Source organism: Lynx rufus, unplaced genomic scaffold (assembly GCF_022079265.1).
Source record: "Lynx rufus isolate CCGP_SWC_20201006 ecotype Redwood Valley unplaced genomic scaffold, mLynRuf1.p SCAF_4, whole genome shotgun sequence".
NCBI lineage: Eukaryota > Metazoa > Chordata > Mammalia > Carnivora > Felidae > Lynx > Lynx rufus.
Window position 1 is genome coordinate 130,984,320 of NW_025814856.1, and position 20,584 is coordinate 131,004,903.

General features: G+C 38.7%; 1 protein-coding gene and 1 pseudogene across 1 annotated transcript in view; one reads left to right on the forward strand and one right to left on the reverse strand.

The window, feature by feature from the left end:
• IMMP2L (inner mitochondrial membrane peptidase subunit 2) overlaps positions 1-20,584 on the reverse strand; it is an 878,078-nt gene that overhangs the window by 698,597 nt on the left and 158,897 nt on the right. The window lies entirely within an intron of this gene.
• On the forward strand, positions 13,839-14,528 carry LOC124523069 (platelet-activating factor acetylhydrolase IB subunit alpha1-like; annotated as a pseudogene).

Sequence of the window (20,584 nt, forward strand, 5' to 3'; positions counted from 1 at the left end):
CAGCTCAGAGCCTGGAGCCTGCTTCGATTCTACGTCTCCCTCTCTCTGACCCTCCCCCGTTCATGCTCTGCCTCTCTCTGTCTCAAAAACAAATAAACATTAATATATATATATATATATATATGTTTTTTTTAATGCTGGTTTTTGTTTGTTTATTTTTCCTAGACTTCACAGATTTTAGTCTTTTGGGAGTGAAGAAGGGCTTGACTCACAATATACAGAATTAACATATTCAAAACACATAAATGCTACCAAAAACTATGAATATCAATCTGGAACACTGCTCTGAAATGAGCTACTTTGGCTTCTTTTACTTCCATAATGACACTTCATATAAAATATACATTCTCAATTTGAAAAATTCAAAATTAACTGTTTTTCTGATTATTTCTATAAGGTTTCCATTGTTCACAATGTATTTTTCAGAACCAAACACATAATAATCATTTTAATGACCATGTTTTCTATCTTTTATATGGAATATTTTAAGGCTCTAAAATATTCATAAGCATTCTAATTTCCTAAGTGTTAAAAAGGTATAAACAATCATATTTGCCTAAATGTGTTCAAAACATATGTCCATACAAAAACCTGCATAAAAATGTTTGTACCAGTTTTATTCCTAATTGCAAAAACTTGGATCAACCAGATATTCTTCAATAGGGGAGTGGATAAACAAACTGTGGCATATCCATACAATGGAATATTATTCAGTAATAAACATAAATGAGCTCTCAAGCTATAAAAAGACATAGAGGAATCTTAAATGCCTATTACTAAGTGAAAGAAGCCAGTCTGAAAAGGTTATATACTGTATGAAATCAACAAAGTGACATTCTAGAGAAGGCACAACAACAAAAGGCAGTCAAAAGATTGGTGGTTACAGGGGTTCACGAGGTGGGAGAGTGGGGTAGGAAGGAGTGAGGGATGAATAGGTAGAGTACTGGGAATTTTTAGGGCAGGAAGGTATGATACTATAATGCAGATACATAACACTATGCTCTTACCAAAATCCATAAAACTGTACAACACAAAAAAATGAACCCTAATGTAAACTATAGACTTCAGTTGATAATAATGTATCAATATTTGCTCACCAATTATAACACATGTTCCATATTAATGTGAGTTGTTAATAAAAAAAACTCTGTGTGTGGTTGGGGAGGTATATGAGAAATATCTAAGGAAATTTAAGCTCTAATAGCCATCCCCTTCCTTCCCAGTCTACCTAAGAGGTCATGAACTCTATGTATGGGCATGGATATTAAGAGACACTATTGTTTTACACTAGTAAAACAAAATATAGAAAAACGTGAGCAGTCAGAATTTGTGATCAGTTTCATTTTCCTGTCACAAATACCCATAAATCTATATACATAAAGTAAATGACTAGTCAGGATAAAAATGAAAATCAAGTGTTGATTTCTTCTGTCTTGTTATTTGTTGGGGGAAGTGGCCTAATAAAATTGTCTAGTTTTCTCATTACAGAGAAGGAAATGATTTACCCCAAAACACTTAAAAGTGACATAAATGATGGTGGGGGGGACCCACCACATATAGGAAAAGAGTGATCGCATGCCTTTTGCACCGTGATTATTAAATAAGTATTTCTTAAACTTCTCTGCAACTATATGCCAGGGAAAGGGGGAAAAAACACATTTTCCATGAAAAGGAAAAAATATTAGAGATGGACAGAAAAGTTACTATAATAGAGGTCAAGGAGTGTGGCATGCTGGAATAAAGGCTGATACCACCAGCCAGGCAGCACTGTTTTGAAAACTGGATGAGAAGATGTTTGTAAATGTACTTGGCAAATATCAGGTAGTAAAAACATAAAATTGAGGAAAACACTGGGTAAATGAGAGAAAACTATCTTTCAATGCTGCAAAGTAGGGCTAAGTAGAAAAGAGGCAATACAGTCAGGATCCCCTTTCCTGGTTCCTTGATGCTCCATGTTCTGCCACTTGCAAAACTGCTCATGGGTAGATTTTAATTCATTATTTTTCTTGACAACTTCAGTTATTACTTTTGCTAATGCTTTTAAGTCCCTCCAAGAGACAAATAGGTTAGTGAAGATTATGAACTAAAGGAAAATGCCTTCAGGGATGGTATGAGGATAGAATGAATTCTTACACCAAAAAAAAAAAAAAAGCGAGATTTGATTCTACATATTTTACAAATTAATTTCGCCTCTGCTGAGTACAGTGGTTCATAAATCAACTGACTCCTAAGAATGAACGAAGAACACAGGGAAATCCATCAGTGATTTAAATGAACCTATTTTTAAGTTAAGGACAAGAATGGCTTATGTTTTAGAAAACACTGTTTTGAACCAAATCAAAGCTTCAAAATGCTTTCCTGTTCCTGCTTTGTTAATCATGGAGGAAAAATTGCTAAGTACTCTTTCTGATTCTATGTTCGCTCTGACCCTTTCCACTTTAGTCTTCAGTGAAGACCCCATTTAGTTCCTGAAAAAAACCAAACCCTCATTTTTAGTCACTTCAAATTATTTAATGGGAGCTGCTTTGAACTATCCAAGCACAAGCCAGTCCTTAAAAATTGCTCACATGCTAGAGTTTGACAGTGTCATAAGTGCCTATAAATATTGAATAATGCAAATTGGTAACCTGTTGACAATGCATTTGCATAAATCAAGAGAATACTTGTGTAATAAATTCACATCTGACCTTTTTAACCTTTCCTACTATTGATCACTCTGCAGCTGCTAAGGTCCTAGACTAGGCTTATGTCAGTTTAAAAAAAAAAAAAAAACAGGAAGGAAAGAATGGCTTTATAGGAGAATGCCTGAGAAAAAGCTATAGAATGTGGTGGTAAGTTAGTTCTGGGGAGGAAAAAAAAATCCAACACTGACAAGGCTTAGCAATTCTAAAAAATTCACTTTTGCAAGTCCATGCTATCTCCACATTATTATTGTCCTTTTATCTAACAATCACAACTCATCTGATGTACAAGGCATCATAAGGCTCCCTGCATTTTTCACAGTATTAAGGCAAGAAAGCAATCCATATAGTTCTCATCAACTTAAAACCAAAGGACAGTCAAATCCTGAGAGTCAGACTAGTAAAGACATAAGTAAAATGGCTTGGGTCGTAAATCAAAGGCTAATAGAGCCTGAACACATGAGTCTGACCCGTTAATAGTATTGTCTCCTAGCTTGGTAACCCAAGTGAGAAAACAAAGTGTAGGGGTTATCACCGGTGCAAAGACACTGGATGCTGCATCTGATATGAGCTGTAACTATCCCATTGTCCAGAAAACTTCTTACATGAAATCAGGTAAAACTGTTAGCACTAGGACTATACTTCTGTCTTCAGGAAAAAGAAAATATGAAACTTGCACTTTGGGTACATTTACGAATGATACCATGATCAAATAGACTTGAATATTTTGGGTTAATGCTTAAAATTCCTACCAGGGTTTTGCCTCTTTCACAACAGAGGTCATGCATAGCAGTGCTGTCTCCCACCTACTCGGGAGGTGCTGAGCAAGAGATTCTTAACTGAATGATTAACTCAGCAGAACTCCCAGGATGGAAACTACAGACTAAAAGTCCTCTCTATCAGCACACAAGAGGCACGTTTGCCAAGTATCAAAGAGAATAGGCTTATTGAGTGTTGCTGTAGAGGAGAGGCAGATGGAATGATAAAAGCTACCAGCAAACATGAAAAAGCATCAAACAAAATAACGGTCTTGTGAGATGGTGGCACTCCTGCCACCAAAGAAGTGGTTCTCACTCCACACTCTTAAAATTTTGTTTCCTAGGCCCAGTACACAACTGGCTTATTTATGAAGTCGGAGGTGAAGCCTGCCAATATGCAATTCCAACAAACAACTGAGTTGATTCTGATGTAGGTGTAAAACAACATGCGATCCTGGCTAAACAACCAGGCCTTAACAAACCTGTGGACCGATCACCCACATCAGGTAGAAGTGACACTTGATGAACTATGAGATCCCTTTGAAATTTAAGCGTCTTTATTTCTCTAAGATCGTGAAGGCAGGTAAAGCAAACTAGCAACAACAATACAATAAACCTAAGAACATATATGACCTAATACGTTATTACAGTGTCATGTCTAAGAGACCAAGCCCTGGGTTTAATATGGCCTGGGTTCAAATCCTATACCACTTACTAGCTCTGTGATCTTAAGCAAATTACTTATCTTCTCTAAGCTCCTTTTTTTCTTTTTTAATGGCATAATACTCAGCTCACAGAGAAATTATGAGTAACTAACTTTGTGTTACACACTCACCCAAAATTATAAAGAATAAAAAGTAATGAAAAGGAAAAAATGAAAAAAAATTGACATGGTTTTTAGTTCAAAAAATTATAAAAGTGAAAAAAAATCCTAACTACATATATGTGTGTGTGTATAGCCATATGTGTGTATACATATGTGTGTATACATATGCCATGTGTGTGTATACACATGCATGTGTGTGTGTGTGTGTGTATAGCCAAGTCAGTGCATATGAAAATATTCAACATCAATAGCCATCAAATAAATGCAAATCAAAATCACAATGAGATACCACTTTACACCCACTACTAGGATGGCTATAATCAAAAAGACATTTAACACATTAACAAAGATGTGAAGAAAGAGAAACCTCCCTACACTGTTGGCGAGATTATAGAATGGTGCAGCCACTTTAGAAAAACAGTTTGGCAGTTCTTCAAATGTTTAAACATAGAGTTACTATGTGATCCAGCAATTCCACTCCTAACTATATACCCCAGAGAACTGAAAACAGGTAGTCAAACAAAAATCTGTAGTGGAAGGTTCATAGCGGCATTATTCATAATAGGCAAAAGGGGGTAACAATCCAAATGTCCATTCACTGATGAGTTGATAAATAAAATGTGGTATATTCCTATAATGGAATAATATTATTCAGCCATAAAAAGGAATAAAGTACTGACATATGCTACAACATTATGAACCTTGAAAATACTGTGCTAAGTGAAGGAAGTCAATAACAAAGAACCACATGTTGTATAATTCTATTTGTATGTAATGTTCAGAATGCAGAAATCTATGGAGACGGATGGCAGATTCGTGGCTGTTAGGGGCTGAGAGTGGAGAGATGGCTTGGAGGTGATGGCTAAGGGATATGGAGTTCCTTTTTGGGGTTATGAAAGTATTATAAAATTGATTGGACTGGTCAATGTACAACTTTGTGACTAATACTATGCCATTGAATTCTACACTATTATACTATAGATGGAAAACATCCTTCTATAGTAGAAATCTCTGATGCTCTTCATACCCTGTACCCTTTGGATGGTGAACTGCCATCCAAACCCTACCTTCCCTCCCCATTTTATGTCATTCTAATAGGGCTATCAGGGAAGTCTTCAAACCCCACTTCTGCCATGGAAACTACTCACAAATTACTGCCACTTAACTCTGAGCTGTATCTATTTCTATGCTTCCTGAGGCCTACTCATTCAACTCAATTTTCTTTTTTTTTTTATTTTTTTTAAATTTTTTTTAATGTTTATTTTTGAGAGAAAGAAAAAGACAGAGTGTGAGTGGAGGAGGGACAAAAAGAGAGGGAGACACAGTATCCAAGCAGGCTGCAGGCTCCCAGCTGTCAGCAGACAGCAGGATGCAGGGCTCAAACTCAAGACCTGCAAGATCATGACCTGAGCTGAAGTCAAATGCTCAATCAACTGAGCCACCCAGGCGCCCCAGAAAGGAGCTTTAAAGATAGAAACACCTAATTTTAATCTTAGATTTGCCATTTACTATCACAGTGCTCTTGGGTGATTATAATAACAATACCTGCCTTCAAGGATCATTTTTTTGAGAAAATAATCGAGATAATAAGATTTACTCTCAACCCAGAGTCTGCTTTGGATTCTGTGCCTCCCTTTCTCTCTTCCCCTCCCCCACTCACACTCTGTCTCTCTCTCTCTCTCAAAAATATGTAAACATTAAAAAAAAAAAATTTTTTTAGGGGTGTGGCTGGCTCAGTTGGTTAAGCTTCTGACTTTACCTCAGGTCATGATCTCATGGTTCGTGGTTCGAGTGCCACGTCGGGCTCTATGCTGACAGCTCAGAGCCTGGAGCCCACTTCAGATTCTGTGTCTCCCTCTCTGCCCGTCCCCTGCTCGCACTCTGTCTCTCTCTCTCTCAAAAATACATAAACGTTAAATACATTTTTTAACGTTTATTTATTTTTGAGACAGAGAGAGACAGAGCATGAACGGGGGAGGGTCAGAGAGAGGGAGACACAGAATCTGAAACAGGCTCCAGGCTCTGAGCTGTCAGCACAGAGCCCGATGCGGGGCTCGAACTCACGGACCGCGAGATCATGACCGGAGCCGAAGTTGGCCGCCTAACCGACTGAGCCACCCAGGCGCCCCTAAAAACATTTTTTAAATAAATAAATAAATAAGTCTTTAAAGCTCCTTTCTTAACCAATACTTCTGGAATGTAAAAAGATTTTAATGAGTAGCTGAAGAACTGAAGCAAAAGCATTTTTATAATATTCATTTGCATTAAAACACCTATATTTACAAAGCAACAAATCAATTTTCAGAATCAGCACAGTTATATAAACCTGAGGTCTTTACTTCTTGGCACTGGAGAACTTAACACTATCAATTTCATTAGCACTCTGATAAAGGTGAAATCAAATTAATTCAAGCCACCTACTTGATAAACTTGTGATCTTTATAAACACAAAAAACAGATTAGTATAGACTCCTAATGGTGTAATTATTCTGCAACAGAAATAGGTACACAATTCCATAATAATGCAAAATAATATAAAATACACTGTAATTACTACTGAATTGTTACACAGTAGATCTTTCCATATTTATCCATATTTAATTAAAATGATATTTATCAAAAGGCTAATGAGACCATTTTGAATCCCATTTACTGAAAGGCTAATGAGACAGTAGAATATGAGCTGTTTATTAACTGAAGAACAAGATATGTGGCATCTATACACAGTAAGAGAAGACCAGAATTAAAAAATAAAATATCACTGAAAGCTTCTCATAAACCTTACAGTAGAAAAAGTCATGTTGGAGATAAGAAAGACCATGTACAACGTCAGCTTCCCACTTAAACTGATAGGTAAATGAAAATGTATACTCTAGTCAAAGGACTTATCTAATGAGAGTATTCAAATTATTATTCCATTTTCCAGGATTGCAGTTGTTATAGGCATTTAAATACAAGTCATTTTACAGTTAAACGATAGGCCATGATGCTTCCAAGGCAAAATAAAATTTTGTAACACTGCACCTAAAACAATCTCACATTAGATCGCTACACCTCAGAAAAGCACTGTTGATATTTCACTGAGCCAAAAAAGAAAGTTCCCTTATCACGCGAATAGAGTGGAAAGTAACCATGCTGAAAGGCAAGTGGAAAGCCAAGTCATTTTCTCAAAGAATAATAATTAACAATAACTATGTACCTGAAGGCTTTCAGCTTCAAAAACAGAAAATTCCAGAGATATTGAAATGACACATATTATCAAAACCTAAATAACAAAACTGTTCAGTATGTAAATGCAAACTATTTGTTCATCAAATAAACAGGAACTCGTTTTAAGAGAAAGTAAAAAAAAAGTAGGTCAGTTCAAGTTTGGATTTTTTGGATGAAATAGCAACTTTCTAAGCCAAGACCTTCGTTAAATATTTCCCAATATTCATAAAAAGATTCATACACATACAGAAAGTTTAGGTGAAAAATACTATATATACATATGCTGCATTTGGCAACTCTACAGGTAATTTAGTATTAGGAATTATCTGAACAAAAATATTAAGTAAATTACTAGAAGAGGGAAAAAACAGCTCCATCAAAAACCAAAGTATAATACTCAATATAAATTAACAGGAAAGAATTACATCATTACAAATTTAATTGTTAGGAAAAAGTGATACTTTATTATTTCACCTAAATAATTTGAAGACACTTCAGAGTAAAACATCTTCTTGTTAACACTTATTCGATAGTATATTTATTAGTTGTCATATTAAGGCCCTGCCAATAGAGGTTTTTAATATTTATTAAGAAACACCTCCAAACATTCAAAATGAGATTATACTTAATATCTTCAAAGAATCTGAAATAGCATATTATATATTTATTGACTCCTAGAACATGCTCCAGCCAGAGAATGATCTTTGGTCAAAGTAAGAGCAGTCCTGTCATGTGGGCCTCCCCACATAGACTGGAAATGGCACTCAGCACTCAGAATGTAATAAAAGCAAAACTGTTCACCTAAGGAGAAGCGAAAGGACTAGTTCTGTTTAGATTTTTATTTTTCTTTAAAATTTTAGTCTCTTGAAATCCAACTTCTTGAGTTAATACACAGCTATTAAAAAGCAGCAGACTTGTAATCAATACCTTCACTAACAGCTATTCCCCAGGCTCTCTTAAATACAAGCACCAGAGTTTTGCAAGATGGAAAATACCCAATTAGGTTTTCCCGAACCAATTTAGCTTGTCCGGCTATTGAGTATTTTGACAAAAAATATATTCACACTCTTGAGTTTGTGAGAGAAAAATTAGCCCTTTAATTAGCAGTAAAGCTAGTCTAGAAATGAGCCATCTGGCTTATCTCTGATATACTCTGAGATTGTATCATGTCATCAGAAAATTTTTTAAATACCAGGCACAATTTGCTAACCTCAGAGTACAAACTTAACTTCGGCTCCCTTCATAGAAACTAACAGACCTGTTTCTCTCAAGTATTTGAGTGGATTCTAAGTGAAAACCATCAAGTTGTTCTCACTGCTATCCATTTTCCATGTTGCCAGAAGAAGAGAATATTCAGCTCCTTATCTGATATCCTTATTCAGATATAAGTAGAACTGGGAATAGGAAAACCTTGTTATCACCCAGGAGCTTGTATTTCAGTCAGCGAGGGCTGAGACAACACTGCACAAACTGTTGTAGCTAATTAACACTGATGGTTAAAGTGATGCCTTTGAACCCATGTGAACAGCTCTTCCGGACTTGAGTTAGTCAATAAATATGTACTGAGCACACACATTGCGCCAGGCATTGGACTTGTCACAAAAAAAGAAACAATATAAGGATTTTTAAAAAAGAGAAGGATATATAGAGTCTGGGTAGGAGATATATGCGCACACACACACACACACACACACATACACAAAATAATAAAATCTGGTAAATGCTGTAGTAGACTCACGTGTAAGATTGCTACCAGTATAGACCTGTGTTTTTCAAAAGAGGTATTCTGACTTATTTTGTGAGCCTTAGAGTCAATATAATCAGTTACAGTTTTTTTTTAACATAATGGATTAAACACTATAATGTACCTCATGAAATAAAACACTGTTTTGAACTTCTGTTCCAGCTTTTCATAGATATAAATTTAGGTATGGACACAGAGATTTAAGTATAGCTGTAGACAAAAATATAGGAAGACACACACATATACACATATCTTGGCCACAGTGTAAAATATGCTTCTTACTTGGTATGGGCAAAAAACCTTGAAAGCCACAAGTATATGAAATTTGCCTGATAACTCAAGGCAGGATTCATAAAGGAAACAGCATTCGGGTTGATGCCATATGAAAAAGTTTGTACAGTAGAAAGATAGAAGGCTTCCAGAAAAAGAGAACAGGGTATATATAGGTTGAGTACATTGAAATGTGATTAGGGCTACATGTTGAAATAACATTTTGGATATACTGGATCAAATAAAATGTATTATTAAAATCAATTTTCACCTCTTTTAGCTTTTTAAAATGTGGCTAATAGAATATGTAAAATTACATATATGGCTTGCATAACAAAGTTCAATTGAATAGTAATGGTACAGATGATGAACTAGAGAAGGAAATTACACTAGCAGTGATGAGGCCAAAGTTAGGCTACTGAAATAGCCAAGACGAGAGAAGATGACAGTCTGGTCCAGAACAGTAAAAATGGAGAGGCATAGGAGAGAAAAGTTCAAGAGAAGAAAACAAAGTAGAGAAACAAAACTTGGTGGTTGGCTGGATATAAGGGATGAGGGAGAAGAAGCCATGTATCCATTCATTCATCTAAACATCACATTGCATGCCTAGGATATGGTAGGTACATGTACCGTGCTGGTTGTGCTATAGTGAGCCAAACAGAAGTCTGAAATGCTTATCAACATTCTGAGCTGGGAATGGAGTCAAGGTTGTTATCACAAACTGAAATAGCACATAAAAGAAGAGGAAGAGTTCTGTTATCATCACATGTATCTATCATCTCATTCTTGGACATTCCTTTATTTATCTTCTTCTATGGTCTAGGATATTTAATAGAATATCTGAGAAGCAATGGGTGTCAGGAAAAAGGTCCAAGCTGAAGCTAGAAAGTTTGGAGTTATTATATATAATTGGCAGACGATCCCTAGGAGGGGTTCCGAGCATTCACAGGGAGGCTGTAGAAATGATAAGGGCCATGAGTCCAAATAAGAACACTAAGGACACTAAAAAGGAGAGAAAGGATAGAGAGCAAGTCCCCTAACAGAGAGAAGCAAATATGAAGGAGAAAAATCCATGAAGGGTAGAGTCCCAGAAACCAAAAGAGAACATTCATTAGAATCAAGTAAGAAGAGTAGTTTCAAAGAGGCACTGGAAGAACATTTAACATTTACAAGTCAAAGATGGATGAACTTCATGAAGGTGATCCCAGCAGAGTGGTGTAGAACACAGGGGAGGCAAGGAAGTAGAGAGGCTAGGTAAAGACATCTGTTTCTAGAACCCTACTTGTGAGCAAAAGAATGATAAAGTAGTGAGCACAGAATCAAGGGAGGGGTCTGGGTGCTTTCATCTTCTTGTTTTGACTCGAGGGAGACTTGAACATGTTCAAAAGCTCGGAAAAGCAATCAGGACAGAGGGGTAGTTTAAAAGGGAAGCAATGAAATAATTAATGGAACAAAAGCCTAAGGAGCTCGGGAAGGAGAAGACCTAGGACACAGGTGCACAGGCAACTTTGACTAGGAGAAAACATCTCTTCCCCAAAGATGGAAGTGAAGGTGGCTAAAGAGATGGCAATCAATTCAGATGCAGGTAAAAACTCTTTCATCAGTATTAAGGGGCACCTGGGTGACTCCGTCGGTTAGACGTCCAACTTCGGCTCAGGTCATGATTTCGTGGTTCATGGGTTCAAGCCCCACGTCAGGTTCTGTGCTGGCAGCTCAGAGCCTGGAGCCTGCTTCAGATTCTGGGTCTCCCTCTCTCTCTCTGCCCCTCCCCCACTTGTACTCTGTCTCTCTCTCAAAAATAAACAAAACATTTTAATTTTTTTTTTTTTCAACGTTTATTTATTTTTGGGACAGAGAGAGACAGAGCATGAACGGGGGAGGGGCAGAGAGAGAGGGAGACACAGAATCGGAAACAGGCTCCAGGCTCCGAGCCATCAGCCCAGAGCCCGACGCGGGGCTCGAACTCACGGACCGCGAGATCGTGACCTGGCTGAAGTCGGACGCTTAACCGACTGCGCCACCCAGGCGCCCCAACAAAACATTTTAAAAAAAGAAACTCAGTATTAAAATACTACTCAGGTTATAAAGTAATCACTGGGCTCCTTTGGTTAATGGTAACCACAAATGTGGGTCCAAGGTGGTTCCATGGATCTGATTCATACCTATGTACAGTAAATGCACTAAAGCCAAAGGCACAGACTTCACACTAAGAGCAAGTCAACTTCCATCTACTCCATGGCCCATGATTTACTTTGCTCTAAAAACAAAACAAAACAAAAACCCTGTAAGAAGTGATTATCATTACTCTTAAAGAGAAAAGAAGGGAGGAAATGGAGGCTAATGTGTATCATATGCAGGAAACCCTCAGGTCCCTCTAGGATTTCCACCTGCGTACATCTGGAGTGGAAGGTGTGGGACAGAGCTTTCCTCCTCTCCACATAGACCCTCCAAAGCTCCTTCCCAAAGGAAGAGTCCCAGCTATCACACTGAGCCACAGTTTAAGCCATCTGGTAGAATGACTGTGACTTAAAGATGAGAACCCAGAATTCCCTCTACCTCTACTCTTAATATTTCTGGTTTTGGACTAGTGAGCATGAATGCCTAGGCAGGGTCTATACTCCTAGCAACACAGTCATAATCATTTTGTGTGATTAAAAAAAAAAAAAATCAGACCTGGAGCTCCACACCCCATCTCTGCCTGAGTCTCTCCACTTACAATTGAAGAGGTAAGGGGGTTGTACCTCATTGGAGCAAGAAACACAGGTAAGCCTCCAAACCCAAGCCTCACTGTCCAACAACCTTCCCTGGAAAAGCCAGAGATTAAAGGTTACCAAATATTCTTTCAGCTATGAAGCAGCACTTTATTTCCCTGATGGCTTCTATGCTTTTTTATAAAACCATTCTTCAGTCCAGAACTGCAGAAAGCAGAAAGGGTAAAAGTAGGTAATTAAAACATCAAAATCCTAACTTAAAACTCCCTTACTCAAAAGCCCTTAGTAACAGACAAACGAAAATTTACACAAAGTTTTTCTGCCTCATTATTTTTCATTTTTCTTTTCCTTAGTCTGACTCTCCTGAAATCCTCTCTCCTTCTTTCAATATGTTCAAGTCCATGAATATCTATTTCATATGTCACCTTCTTGATCTAGGAAGCCGTCTCTGAACCATTCAGTTAAAGTATCACTGCCTCATCTATGCTCTCATAGGCCTTGCTTATGTATCTATTAAATCCTTACTTACTCAATTGTATCTTCCCTAGTAAATCAGATGAAGGTTGAAACATTCACCTGTGCATCCTCGACCAGAGCACTTTGTCCAGGCTGGTCCCTGCTCTAAGCCACAATTCATCTCTTCGTCCCCTGAAATCTTACAGCACTTTGTGGGGCAGCAACTGGGCCCAGCAGTCCTCCACCAGCAGGACTTTTTCGGAAGAAGGAAGAAAGCAAATAAAGAAAAGAAAAGGAGAAGAAAAAGAGACCTAGAAGGATTTTGTATCATGGATAACCAATCTGAAGTAATCTTACTGCCCAGACTGGAAGAACTCAGGGAGCAATCTTTTGACTCCTCAGCCAATCACTGTTCTGTTTGGCCTGGAGCTATGGGAAATTTTAAATCACAAGGCTAGAAGGAAGATCCACAGGCAGTGAAAATGAGTCATGAAGCAATCAGTGGGACTGAGGCCCCAAAGACAGCCAGCAGTTGGGGTTGTACCCCAGATTTTCAGAAAGTATATTTTATACACATATTTTTTAACTGGTTAAAGTATGTTAGGAAGCATACAGATTATATTTAATAAATATGAATTTTCTAACTTGATTAACAATGGCAAAAATGAATTTCTAACTTAATTATTAATAATGGCAAAGCACCTTATAAAGTACATGACAGCACACAAAGTACTTCTAAACCCCTCCATTTTACACTTGAGGAAATGAAGTCTCAGATAATTTGGAGGAGTTCTGTTAAGGCCTCATTCAACAACAAATATTAAGTAAATACCTTCTATATGCAATGCGCTGGGATTGAAGCAGTCCTGCTTTCATGGAGCTTTTTCTTATGGGAAAGACAGATAATAAAATAAATAAAATATATAGTATGTCAAATGGTGCTACTGGGAAAATAAAGCAAGGTGTGTAGGAAATAGGGGTTTTAAATAAGACAGCCAAAGAAGGACTTAATGGCAAAATGACATTTGAGCAGACACCTAATGGAGAGGAAAAAAACCAAGTGGTTGGTGTTCTAATCTGAACTGTAACCCAAATCTTGGATTGCTACTGCTTATGTTATTTCAAATACCACAATTTGCCTTGAAAGAAGACATTGGGGCCCACAGGAGCTGCAGCACCAATATGAATGGAGAGGAGAGCCCAGCCAGCAATCCATGCTGGTGCAAAACGTCAGACTCTGGATGTCCCTGCACCATTGGTCTATAGTCGACAGCAAAGATAAGGAACCTGAAGTCGTCTTCAATGGGGACTCCCTGGTCCAGCTAATGCACCAGTGCAAGATCTGGCAGAAGCTCTTTTCTCCCCTTCACACACTTAACTTTGGCATTGGCAGTGGCAGCATACAACATGTGGCTGGAGTGGCAGTGGCTGGAGAATGTGGAGCTGGAATGAATCCAGCCCAAGATTGTGGTGGTCTGGGTGGGTACCAACAACCAAGGCCCATAGCAGAGCAAGTGACTGATGACTGGTGAACCAAGGGCAGCCCAGGCCCAAGTCATGATGCTGGGCCTGCTTCCCAGGAGCCAGCACCCTAATATACTTCATGAGAAAAACCAGTGGGTGAATGAGCTGGTCCAGACGGCACTGGCTGGCCACCCACAGGCCCAATTTCTGGATGCCGACCCTAGTTTTCTGCACTCAGACAGTACCATAAGTCACCATGAAATGTACAAAAATGGGAATCTGAGCCGCCTGGGCTATACCCCTGTCTGTTGGGCCCTGCACTCCCTGCTTCCGCATTTGCTGGCCCAAGGGCAGAACCAGGGTGTCTCCCTGCCAGAGACTATAACCTAAGCATCCTCCTTCCCCAACATTAAATTCTCATTCCTCAAAAAAAGAAGAAGAAAGAGGAGGAGCAGGAGGAGAAGGAAGAGAAGGAAGAGAGGGAGGAGGAGGAGGAGGAGGAGGAGGAGAGGGAGAAGGAAGAGGGAGAGGAAGAGGAGAAGGAGAAGGAAGAGGAAGAGGAGAAGGAGAAGGAGAAGGAGAAGGAGAAGGAGAAGGAGAAGGAGAAGGAGAAGGAGGAGGGAGAGGAGGAGGGAGAGGAGAAGGAGAAGGGAGAGGAAGAGGAGCAAGAGAAGGAGGAGGGAGAGGAGGAGGAGAAGGGAGAGGAAGAGGAGCAAGAGAAGGAGGAGGAGGGAGAGGAGGAGGGAGAGGAGGAGCAGAAGGAGGAGGAGAAGAAGAGGAGAAGGAGAAGGAGGAGGAGGGAGAGGAGGAGGAGGGAGGAGAAGAAGAAGAAGAAGAACAACAACAACAACAACAACAACAACAACAACAAGTAGTCGTAGTAGTAGTAGTAGCAGCAGTAGTTGGGACACAGGCTGCCGAGCCACAGGAATGGCCAGGTCCTCCAAGAAACCTTGATTTGAAGAGGGCCTGCCTTCACATTGGGTCTTTCACATCTGTAGACACGGGAGGCCAGCAGAAAGGACACTGTGTCTCATGGGATAAAGCATGTGAAAGTGCCTTTCAACCGCTGTACAGCTACATGGTCAGTATGATAGTGCAATGTGTTAGTGCTAATCACATGTGGTTTTGGGGGCCTTATTAAGATTGCTCTCCTGATTTGCTACTGGCACTTGGTAGAGACTGAACACCTGCCCATGGGATATCAAGTGACTATCTGAATAATCAAACTACCCATAAAAAACTGGTGTTATCCGACTCGCCAAACCATAGAACTAGATGGGCCCAATAGCAGTCCACTCCCTACAAGACTGGGAACATGGCCACAACTAAGCTGAATGAGCAGATGACTCAGACTACTATAGTATCTGGCCCTATTCCTTGAGCACTTCTCCCGCAGTCGTATAAATTGGCATAAGAAGTTCCCTCTGGCCAGTTAATGGAAGAGAAAAAATGATGGGTCTCATTCATTCACAAAAGGATCTACACTGAGTTGGTAAAAGCTAGGTGTGAGTGGCCACTATACAACACCACCACTCATTAGTGTCCCCGAAACACAATGGTAAAGAGAAAACCTTCCACTGGGAAGAACATTAGGAGACATGGAATGAAGTAAGGGTATACACTGATTAATCGTTAGTGGCTTAGGAGTTGCCAGGCTGGACAAGAACTTAGAACAAACCGGAAAACTGGTTCAGTTTATGGCACCAACTGGTCCCATAAAATTTTCAGTAAGCTACAAATTTGGGGTGCTGCCCTATAAAATTAAGTATATGCTTAAAACTAGTAATCATTTTATGGTGCCATCTTTCCCAGAACGTATACAAGGTGGAAGTGAGAGTGGTCCCTCTATTTCCTTTATGTGTAATTAATAAAAATACTGCAAGCATGTTTTCTAAATTTGGTGAAAAGCATAAAATTACAGATCCACAAAGTTCAGTGAACCACACTAGGCAAATTAACATGAAAATCACACCTGTACATGTTACAGTCAAACATAAAACTAAGGCAAAGGAAAACATCTTAAAAGCATCTAGAAAAAGTATTCATTACAAACAAGAGGGCAATGATATCAATCTTTTTAAAAATAAGTGTTTTAATGGAAGTATAACTCACATACAGAAAGGTGCACAAATATATTTGGCATGACTCGTTGCAAAGTGAAGATAACTATGTAACCACCACCCATATCAAGTACAACACTAATATGTCCTTATTACTAGCCTTTATCCTAGCTAGTCATTACTCTTCTTCCTTCTCAAAGGTAAGGATACTAAAGCCACAAATTGCCAGTGGTTAACCTTTAGATAAATTTAATACATGATGTATTCTTTTTGCCTCCTTTAACATCTGTGTTGTTACCTGGACAGTTTTCCATTTGTTTTCGTTGCTATCCAATGAACAAATAGGCCACATTTCATGACTATACCTGAGTTTATCCACTCCACCGTTGACAGACATCAGAGGTGCTTCCATTTGGGGCTATTAGGAAGAGCGCTGCCATGGACATTCTCATGTACGTCTTTTGGTGTACACACATATGCATTTTTGTTGGGCTCTCTATGATACCTAATAGCCCACTTTTAGAATTTTTTGGTCCTTAAAATGTTGAGCTTAATGGTTGGGAGGTCTTAGTACTGAATGGAGGAAAATGGTTTCAATGAATTAGATGTGGACACTGCTCACGGGCAAGTTTGGGCTTTCTCTCTGAGAGAGAGAGAGAAAGGGGATTGCTCTACGGACATGGTGAGGGATGCCTTTTAACAGGGGGAAATTGGATTGCTGCTATATGATGGAATAAATTTGACTATACGTGGGGGGAAAAAAGGAGGAAGGTCTTGTCATTTAGAAAAGTAGTAGGGGAAGCAATGCCCTGCTCTCAGCATTTCAGGCACATTAGGAAGTAGTTCAGAAAATCATGAGCAGGGCTCATAGCACTATCCTGTGCCCAAGTGGGTCCCCGACTACACATTTAGACACTCCAAGAAGATGCCAAATGGTAATTTTCACTGACAGGACTAGCAGTACCACTCCAAACTGTACAATGTTAAAGTGGTAACCAGAGAATGTTTGATCTTTTTATTGTTGTTTTCAAAGGCAAATGTCCTGAGTGGTTTGTTATGGTTTCTGTCATACAAAAGTCATTTCACTCTACTCTGAGTCACTTGGCTGTCACAAGACACAAAATGAGCTGCAATAAGAAGAGCTTATCAAGAGGAGGGAAAAGTACACATATCTGGTCCCATATCCAGGTGACTGGCTTCATCTAAGGCATGATTTACCCTTCCCAGTGAAGTATCTGTGCAGTTCAATTAATTACCCTCTGTCAGTCAGAAGTAAATTTTGGTTCAGAGAGGTGGGGCAAAGCTTCAGACTCGACCTAACAACTGTTCCATACAAATACTAGATCATCTGGAGTAGCCGTCTCTACAACAAACAAATCTTCATAGCAGAAACAATGTCTCCATGAGACTCCATTTGCTCCAGTCATTAACTTGTCATTTTGGACTCATAGAGTCATTCACTTAACAAATGTGAACTGCATACCTACCGTAAGCCAAGTACTTTCGGTGGTCAACTATTTGGAAATGGTATGCACGTGTGGGTGTGCACATACATATACACAAACACACAATTAGAGACGTTGGCCTGTGTGACCTCCAGTTGCAAATATTCCTAAGCATGCCAACCATTTAAATTCAAATGTGAATGTATGCGTATTTGTTTGTGGGTGAGTTTGTGTATGTATATGTGTATTTGTGTGTGAGAGAGAGGCAGAGAAAAGGGGATGAGGAACAGGGTAAGAAGCAACTCAAGTTACATTACACAAGGACAGCAGAAACCATGAAAGACTCGAGAGAAAGTGTGGACAGATTTAAAGCACAAAAATGAAGTAGACTTCACTCACTTCTCTCCACGTACAGTCACATCCGCTGCTCATCAACTGCTTTGCCCATATCCTGTGTGCTCCTTACAGGTTATATATAATCAAGATCTACCTTTAAAGCTATTTGCAAAAGTGTCTATGCCATAAACTTTTGGCTGACAAGTAATTATGCTTTATCTTCCAAAAGAAAACCAAGCATAAAACAACCCCACAAGATGAGAACAATTGATAATGCTGCTTGACAAAGGAGGCAAAAGAAAGAGATTTAACCAACACCTTAAGTTTGCCTCACCATTCATTAATTTTCAATTTGATTTTGCTTTTTTATACCACAAAGCACTTATTCAAAAATAGAGGAACTCCTATATCCATACGTTGTCCTGCAAAAAAGAGAAGAAAATACTATTATTTGTATTTCTTGTTCAAACACTCTAAGAATAAAAGAACTGTTTTCAGAAATGATGAGGTTCCTGCAGATAACATTTACCCACGGGATTTGAGGCTTTTTTGTGACATAAAGTGCAGAGTACTTTGAGGATGGTTACAGATTCAATGGCACAGAAAAGGCTTTTAACTTTGGCTCATTTCCTCTGACCACCATGCCTCCATTCTAAATTATAACCTCTCAAAGCTACAGATCCTTTAAAGCCAGCTTTTAAACTGCCTTTCCTTGGTATCATCACAAAATAAGAACACTTTGTTACTTGAAAATAAAAGCACAAAATTATCGAACTCAATAACTGTTCTCATTATTGCAACCAATAAACAAGGCTCAACAAAAATTGTTTTCGCTAATAGCCATCACTTATTGAACTGCCAAGAAATAGATCCAAGAGAATCTAAAGAAAGATCTGCCTTAACAATATAAATGGTTTCTTATTCAGAAACTATATTTAATATCAGAAATGGCTAGCACATGTCTCAGTGCTATTATTATTGTCCATAACAGAATCTTAAACTAAGCAATAAAATCCTGTCATTCACATCTTAGAATAGTAATAATTTTGAAAAAACAAACAAAAAAAGAAACCACTAAACTACTAGATAATCCCGTTTTTAATTTAGGAATGTCTTTTATGATATACCCATAGCAAATACTACCTACTCAGCTGAATCTTTTTCAGAGTCACTGCAGTACTTTATATCCACAAAAAAATAATAATAGGACTAGGAAACATGAGAAGCATCTGGGACCCTTCCCCTTGGTTGAGACTGAGCAAGTAGTTGGCATGGCCAGCAAAGCCAAAACCAAACATTCAACCAGCTGGTTGGAGATAGTAGGGCCAAGTGAGTGACCCACATAGCTGAGAGACTGGTTATATACAAGGGGAAACAAGCAAACAAGTAAATATTTAAGGTTAATGGGAGCCAGGTTTTTCAATGCTGGAGAAAGAAACTATAAGTATAAAAAGAAGGTATCAGTATGAACATATTTAGAAAGATCAATCTACAGGAACATACATGCATATAGATAGAGATGTATGTGCATAAAGTGTGTGTTTATAAAAGCTGTATTTTCAGGGCACCTGGGTGGCTCAGTCAGTTAAGCATCCAACTTTGGCTCAGGTCATGGTCTCATGGTTTATAAGTTCAAGCCCCACATCTGTGTTATCAGCGCAGAGCCTGCTTGGGATTCTCTGTCTCCCTCTCTCTCTGCCCCTCCCCCTCTCTAAAATAAATAAACATTAAAAAAAAAAAAAACCCTGTACTTTCTAATTTCATTCCCTGGTTAGACCTAGCAGGAATGATACTCCAGTAGCAGTGAGCATCTTTAGAACCTAAATCTTGGGGCGTCTGGGTGGCTCAGTCGGTTGAGCGACCGACTTCGGCTCAGGTCATGATCTCATGGTTTGTGAGTTCGAGCCCCATGTCAGGCTCTGTGCTGCCAGCTCGGAGCCTGGAGCCTGCTTCTAATTCTGTGTCTCCCTCTCTCTCTGACCCTCCCCCACTCATGCTCTGTCTCTCTCTGCCTCAGAAATAAACATTAAAAAAAATTAAAAACAAAAGAACTAAATCTTGGTTTCCCCATGTCTAAATGTCCTTCTCCATTAAAAGGAACCCGAATTCCTTCATAATTCCAAGGCTGGAACAAGAAAAGTATAAGATAAGCTGGATTGACTTTCAACATGATGAACTAAGAACACAACATCATTCTTCTATGGTAATCCTACCCAAAATACATCGTCTGAATCCATTCATAAGGAAACATCAGATAAAAAGAAAAGCATGATTTGGCTGAACTCTTCCAAGATATCAAGATCATGAAAGATAAGGAAAGACTAAGGAATAGTTCCAGACTGAATGACACCAGAAAGCCAGTTAACTCAACACAAAGTATGATCCTGGATTCTGGACTCATAAAGAACATCACTGGGACAAATGGTGAGTTGTGAATGAGATCTATGGATTAAACAGTAATATCCTATTAATATTTATTTCCTATTTTGATTATATTGGGGTTATGTGGAACAACATCCTTATTTTTAGGAAATGCTCTCTTAAGTACCAAAGAAATACTAGGGTATCATGTCTGCAATTTTTACTCTCAAGCCAAAAAGAAAGAAACCACTTCAAAATA